Source organism: Echinops telfairi, unplaced genomic scaffold (assembly GCF_000313985.2).
Source record: "Echinops telfairi isolate 266 unplaced genomic scaffold, ASM31398v2 ScPeMD7_7469;HRSCAF=8507_0, whole genome shotgun sequence".
Lineage (NCBI taxonomy): Eukaryota > Metazoa > Chordata > Mammalia > Afrosoricida > Tenrecidae > Echinops > Echinops telfairi.
The window spans coordinates 20,677,433-20,685,400 of NW_022111372.1; positions in this window are offsets into that span (position 1 = coordinate 20,677,433).

The window sequence follows — 7,968 nt, forward strand, 5'->3', positions numbered from 1 at the left end:
GTTTACAATTTGTATCCATCATCATCATCTGATCCCTGGAAAAAGATGAATGAAGCAGTTGAGCTAAGTTGCTTCTTTAATTTTCCTTTAGTCCTAAACAAGACCTGGCTTTAGGACTAGGTCTTACCATCAGGTCCTCTGCTATTATATGTTCATTACATCACATCACATTATCTTTCCATAAAACTATACAGTCAATTTGCATGATAAACCCAAGTTCATGATGAGTCAGCATCAATTCTGTGGCAGTACATTTGCTTTTTGGTGTTTTCAGTTTGCTCAGTTATCATATGTTAAGAATTTGGATTTTTCCTGCTAGTCAAAGGATTAGTCTCACAAAGATTAAGATGGCCTCAGGCATTTAGAATGGGCTTCCATTTGAAGCCTGGAGAATATTTGGAGGAAGAATAAGCTGGGAGCAGGGACCCATGTCTACAAGCCTTTTAAACTAAATGTTCAGCTCTCAACTATTGGCTGGAAGGTTGAAGCTTGGCTTCACTCATAGAGGCCATGGAGGAGAGCGTTGGCAATCTGCTTATAAAAGGTAAGAGCCTTGATAACCATCCAGAGCTACACAGCCACGAACACATGAGATTGCACGAGGCCTAATGGGTTGGAGGAAAACTAACAACAGGAACTAGAGGAGATGACAATGAGTATAGAGAAGTGGGGAGATATTTAATATAAACTCAGGAAGTGATTCCATAAGGGCTATAACAGTCATAATTCTGTTTTGGGGTACCCCTTTCTGTGTGTAGATAAATAGATAGATGATATATGATAGATAGATGGATAGATAGATGGATAGATAGATAGATAGATAGATAGATAGATAGATAGATAGATAGATGTAAATGGTTAGGTTTATATAGCAAAAAGGAATGCAGTAGCAAATTAGTCCACACAGAAGTCCAGAGAGCTCAGTCCAACTCACATTCATGGGACAGTTAATATAGTGAAGGAGGCCCTTCCAGCTCACACTAGCCCCTAGCCCAAGGCAAGCAAGCATACAGCAGAGAGATGAGACATTAAAGGTGGTTCTTCCTATCAGTTGTGACCATGTGATCAATTGTAAAGGCGGGTTTGTGAAAGTCAGTATTTCCTCTTTATATGTGCTTATTGGATATCTTTTTCTTTTTCATGTATAATATACCTAGTATAAATAGGTTTGGTTTGTTTTCTATATATGTATGCTAGCTATATGATATTAGTTTTGTTTTCATTACTATCTAGGGATTATTTATGGGTCTAGAATTGTGTACAAGTGCCTAGTTGTCAAGGGGTGGACTTTAGCCTGTCAATCAGGTTACAGCTTGATGGCCTCTTTGGAGGTGGGTCAGAGATAACTGGCTCTCTGGGGCTGGGCCCTTCCTCTTTCTCCCTGGTGTTCAGACCAGCATGCTGCTGTGTTAGCTGCCCCTGCATTTATGCAAGCACTGTGCCACCTGTGGACCAAGCCAACCATGGACCATGGTGGACTGTGTCTCTATGCCTTTCTGTTCTGCACTGCAGTGCCATTCCACCTTGCTGTGTGTTCTGCCTCTTGACCCCCTCTGCTCTTCTTGCCTCCACTCTAGACACATTGCCACACAATGAGACTCCAGTGTGACCTGCTTTGCTAATTGGCCTCCGCTAGGCCTTAACATCTCATGGTGTTGCCACCTAGCTGGTTCTATAATTGTGTCTTTAGAAGCCATTCCATTGTTCTACAAAGTCAGCTGCGTCAAGATGTTAAGGAACATGGTACAACCAGGGGGTTTCCTGGGCATGGATCCATTCCTGCACTTCATTTGCTGTGAAGTAAGTTCCTTAACCTGAAGCAAAGCTGTGTGGGATGTCCTGACAGTGGATAAGCATTCCATGAGTCCACGAATCCGTAAGTCCAGGTTGTTGGTTGATAACCTGGAGGAATGGGCTCATATCTTGGACTCAATGTTGGCTTCTGCTGCTGGCAGATGGGCACTCAGCAGTGTCAATGGTCAAGTCAGCCTTGGTGAGTGGATGTCCATATTGCTGATTCCACACATAACCTCCATCCCACCAACCATGCCCCCTTTATTCATGTGCCCATTGGACAATGACGGGAGTGTCAACGGAGGGAGGACTAGTCTCCACAGTACTTGCCATCTTACCCACTTGATTGTTAAAATCCTCCTCGTCAGAGGTAACAGTCACACGAGACATGATTATCATTACTTTCTTGGCCCACTCAGAGAGGTCTATCCACATACCTGTTCCCCCCAACTCTTTGTCACCAATTTTTCAATCATGCTCCTTCTAATTCCCTTGCCATCCTGCCAAACCGTTAGCCACAGCTCATGAATCAGTATACAGCTGCACACTTGACCATTTCTCCCTCCAGGTAAACTGAATGACCTAGTGCACTGCTAGAAATTCTGTCAACTGGGAGGATTTCCCTTCAACTGTCTCCTTCAGGGAGATCCCAGAAAGGGGTTACAGTGCAGCTGCTGTCCACTTACGACGGATGCTTTAACAGCATTTTCTGTTTTCTCTTCTGCAGTCAACTTATCATAAGGAACGCTGCCAGAGCCATCGGTGCACACTGGGAGAAGGATGGGACTGTGATAAGAGTGCAGACTGTGGGCATTTTGGCCTCTTCTTCATGCAGCTTTCTTGTACCTTCAGATCCTGTTCTACCCTGATCTCGAATATACCACTTCCATTTAATAATGGTGTGCTGCTGTGCATGTACAACTTCATGACTCGGTGGGTTAGACAATAACCAGTTAAACATGGACTGCCCAGACCTCATGGTGACTTGGTGACCCATGTTGAGGTGACTTGTCCCGACTAAAGCCCAGTGACGGGCCAAAAACTATTTTTGAAAAGGGCAGTAGTGGTCTGAAGAGGATGGCAGAACTTCACTCCAAAAGCCCAAGCTTCTGTCCTGCGAGTCACCAATAGAGGCCTGCCAAAGACCCCACCCTGCATCTCTGTCTGGAACTGCCCTGTCTAGCACTTTGGACCAGCTGGGTCATATGGTCCCAGAGGCAAAGCAGAATGCACAGCAGCCTAAACCTGTTGCAGAGCCTTTTCTTGTCATGAGCCCCACTCCAAATTGGCAGCCTTTCCAGTCACGTAACAAACAGGTGGGAGTAGCACACCCAAATGGGAAATATGTTGCCTCCAAAATACAAAGAGTCCCACTAGGCATTGCGCCTTCTGCTTCTATGTGGGGGGAGGGGATGCAGATCCAAGAGCTTTTCATTCACTTAGGTTGTAATATCTTGACATGCTTCCTAACACTGAACCCCAGGACATTTTACTGAGGTGGATGGTGCTTGAATCTTCGTTGGGTTGATTTCCTATCCTCTTGAAGGCAGATGCTGTACCAGTGAATCTAGTGTTCACTACATCTTCCTTAGTGGGTCCAATCAGCATAATGTCAAGATATAATGGACCAGTGTGATGTTCTGTGGAAGAGACAGCTGATCAATATCTCTTTGGTCTAAATTTTGGTGCAGGGTGGAAGTACCCCTGAGGGAGAGTTGTGAAAGCGCATTGTTGTCTCTGCCAGCTGATGGAAAATGGCTTCTGCTGGTCCGTCCATGCTGGCATTGAGAAGAAAGCATTGGTCAGATCAATAGCTGCATGCCAGGTACCAGAAGTATTAATTTACTCAAGTAATGAAGCCATATCTGGTTCAGCAGCTGCAATTGGGCTTACCAGCTGGTTAAATTTATAATCCACCGCCATTCTCCACGATCCCTCTCTTTTTTGCAGAAGCCAATAGGTGAGTTAAATGGAGATGTGGAAGAATCACCACCCATGCATCCTTCAAGTATTTGACGGTGCCATTAATCTCTGCAATCCCTTTAGGCATGCAGTACTGCTTTAGATTCCTAGGCAAGAGCAGTTCTAATGGTGTCCACTTGGCCATTCCTGCCATAATAGACCTATTCCACATTTCAGGGATCCAAAATGGGGTTTGTCCCAGTTACTAACTCTGTCTATTCCAATGATGCATTCCATAACTGCAGAAATAGAGACAAGATGTGTTCAGGGACCCCATGGACCCACTGTGAGACATACTTGTGCTAAAACTCCATTAATGACCTGGCTTCCATCAGCCCCCACTCTGACTGGTGGGCCTTCAAAACATTTTGGGTCTCCTAGAATTAGTGTCCATTCAAAACCGGTGTCCAGTATTCTCTGAATAATTTGATTATATCCTTTCCCCCAATGAACAGTCACTCTTGTAAAAGTCTGCATAGCCCTTTAGGAAAGGCTGGAAGGAAAGACTCATGATATAAACTTTGGCAATGGAGCAGAATCCACCTTCAATGGGACATAACTTTCCATTCAAAGGGTTGTGGGTCTCTAAACTGGCTCAAATCTGGGATTTGATTTAAGGGTCATGGCTCTCTATTCTGTTGATTTATACTGGGCTGCTGTTCGTCTGACCTACTGTGGCAGTTACATAATCTGTTGTTAATTTGAGACTTAAAAGTGAAGGGGTGAAGTTTAGCTTGTCACTCGGTCTCATCTTGAACTTCTATAAACCTCTTATACACACATGAGTACCTATGAATTTGTTTCTCTACTCAACCCAGGCCAACACATTTTGGTAACTTTGGAATATGGTACTAGAGCAACAAATCATAGAGCTAGAGATGGATGTTTATTTGATTTCTGCCTCATGGTAGTGTTTCTTCTTTGGCTAGCCAGGCGTCAGATATGTGCATGCAGTTTACTGGGTTGTTTTCTGGAAAGAATATGGGAAGCTAAAGTTTTGATTATTTCCTTTGGTTGTTGTCTTTGGTTATTCCCGTTTGTGATGGAAAACATGAATGCGATTAATGTATATTTTGAGCTCAGGGGATGAAATCGCCCCTTGAATTTCTCAGAGCAGCTCAGTGAAAATGGCTGACAGAAGGTCAAAATGGCTGACAAAAAACCTGGCTCTGGTTTGCTGCTGTCAGAAACCTAATCCCATATTTTGTATTAATAGAATAGTTCAGAGAAGGATTATGATAAACTGTATAGGAACTGAAGTTGGCTTTTTAAAGAATTGAGGATAGTGTCTCATTCTACTTTGTTTATGCTGATTTCTTCTGCTTATTATTGTTCATATATTGATCGATAGAAATGATTATTGGGAAGTATGAAAACAGCTAGTAAGCCAACTTGTATTCAGTCATTAAAATGGGCTAAGACATGCCTAAAAATTAGGCTGAAAAGATTAGCCCCACTCAATGCTTTGAAGTATTTAGTAGGGCATTCGTATTCCAAGAGACTTGCTTGGGGGCTCTTGGCAGATTGAAGAAAAAGAACTCTGGCTTTTTAATTCTTGAACTTGTGTTTTTTGTCAAAAGCTGGAAAAAATCTGGAATCCTGAAAAAATTCTCCACTCTAGGACTGAACTACTAAAGGGAGGCTGTGGGCAAACTGAAATGCTTGGTAGGTGACCATCTGGATCCACTTGTTGAGTGAAAGTGGGAGAAAAGCAGCAATAGAGGGACTGGTTGAGTCCAGCCAAGGATACTCATGGTTTACAGGAACTAGAGGATAAGATGAGAGTTCATGACCTAGCACAAGGGAGCTAACCTTGTTGAGAATTTGTGATGGGGCCATGGTCTAAAGGCAAGGCAACAATTGGGCACCCTGGTGAGGCTAAGTGAGGCAGCACAAAATGAATTTTCCAGAACCTGACCAGTTGAAGAGAAGATTTTTGAGCCTGTGAACTGGTACATATTGCTACTGACTTTATGGATGGTCTGTCCTGATGTGACTTTGCTTATGGAAGTGGATTTCACAAGGTTCCAACCGGAATGAAGATTCATGTCAAACAGTATGATCGTCTCCTCAGAGCACTAGGTTGATGTAACTGGGCAGAATAGAAATTGGATACCCAAAATTGGGGGGATATAGGCATGAAGTGGTTGACATAACTTTCATAGGTACTGGAATATATTCATAGGATTAAGGAGTAACTGTTACTTAACTACAATTCTTACGCATATGATATTTTGTTTTGTTCCCTTATAGAATGTTATGTTTAAATGAAGGTGGCACGTATTGAACTGTATGTATTTTATTCTGTAGGGTATAGATATTATTCTGTGGGGTACAGATATAATTTTATTATTGTTTGTTTGAAATAATATATGGGTAAAGAGTTGTGTGAAAGTATCAAATTGACAAGGGGTGGTCTGTGTTTGTTACATAATCTGTTGTCAATTTGAGCCTTAAGAGTAAAGGGATGGAGTTTAATCTGTCAATCAGGTTGAAGCTTGATGAACTCATTTGGAGGTGCAAAGGAGGTAAATAACTCGTTGGAGGTGGGACACCCATTCACTCCCTGCAAAGCATTCCTGCAGACATGACACATGGAGCTACCCTGGAGTCCTGGAGCCAAAGGAGCCACATGGAAACCCCTGCCTGCATTGAGATGCTTCCACTGTTACTGAACCAACAAAGCTTTCCATTCACTGGCCTGTGATCTTCCTGCATTCGGCGCCATTGCGTGTGTTTTGCATGTTTGAAGAGGATTTTATGACTGGTATCAGGCATGTGGGCTAATATTGAATTTATGGACTTGATCTGGACCGGACTGGGACATTTTCTCAATATTCAATTACTCTTGTATATAAAGCTCTTTCTTATATACATATGAGTGTCAATGAACTTGTTTCTCTAGTCAACTAAAACCAACACACCTACCTTCTTCTAGTTGTACAGATTAAGTAAATATTTAGTAGGTTTCCATGTGCTTCACTCCTAGGAGCACCCTGGTGAGCTGGATAATGCCATATGTCCGCATGAGACAGGTTGCTCTGTTTACTACAGAGACCTGGCTGTCCATTACAATAACCATGCCCACCCCATGTCTGCTGACCCAGTGCTGACAGCTGCAACCAACCACCGAGGGGCCCATTTACCCCCATTATAGGCAAATGTCGTAGTTCAATTAGGGCAGTTCCCACTATTAAACCTGGTGTACATATGAAATAACAATCACAGGAGATTTCAGAGATGCTTGGGTCCCCTTCACAAACTTGTTTCTTATGGTTGTGGTGAAAGATATGTCCTCAGGAAAATTATTTTATGGGTCTATGAGATTATTTTAATAAATTCACTCAAATAAACAGATTTTCTATGCTTTGGATACTTTCCTTTACAGTGTACCAAGGTAGGTCAGGTAGCTCAAGTTGGTCTAATCTGGCCATCTGGCAGCCCATGGTTCAGTGAACCAATCAAACAAATATCTTAGATCCTCTCTTAACTTCTTAAGCTGAAACACTGAGAAAAAAAAATCTGTGTTAGGGGTCAATTTCAGGAAAATCAGACTGGTCTAATCTTATATTTCTTGTACTTGTGCCCCACACCCTTAATAATGATTCCCATAGATATTCCCCTGATTCTGTTTGTACTTATTAGAAAGTTCAAGCAAGTTTTGTTTGTATTTTGTTGTTTTTTATGAACATAGCACACATTTTTCTGAGTCACCATTTACAACTCACCTTTAGGAAATTTCTGAGACTTGATGTTAGTTACAGGACTAAAGGAAACATAGGTGGTGGGGGGTCTTCTGGGAGCTCGCAGCAGTATCTGATACAGCCTCGTTTGGCAGTGGCAGTTAAGCATGTACATTTGGTTAGTTTGCTCACATGTGAGTTGCTTTACTGATAGTAGATTAACCCCCTCTACTGGGGAGCTATTAACTGGGGTGGCTCAATAGATTCTAGGGGCTCACTATCTCCTACTTTCTGATCAACAACCCATATATTCCCATCCCATGTTTTAGAGTCCCATTTCATTCCGATTAATGCCCTTACTTTAATATTAAACACTGTTCTAGGCCCATTTCTCAGCTGACACTGTAATTCAGCTACTCATGTGATGAGACTCTCAATTGGGTTTTTAGCAATGTCACTAGAAGATTTCCTTTGTAGCAGGTGCAGAAGCTTTTGGGTCTTTTATTTGGGACCAGAGACATCATTCTCA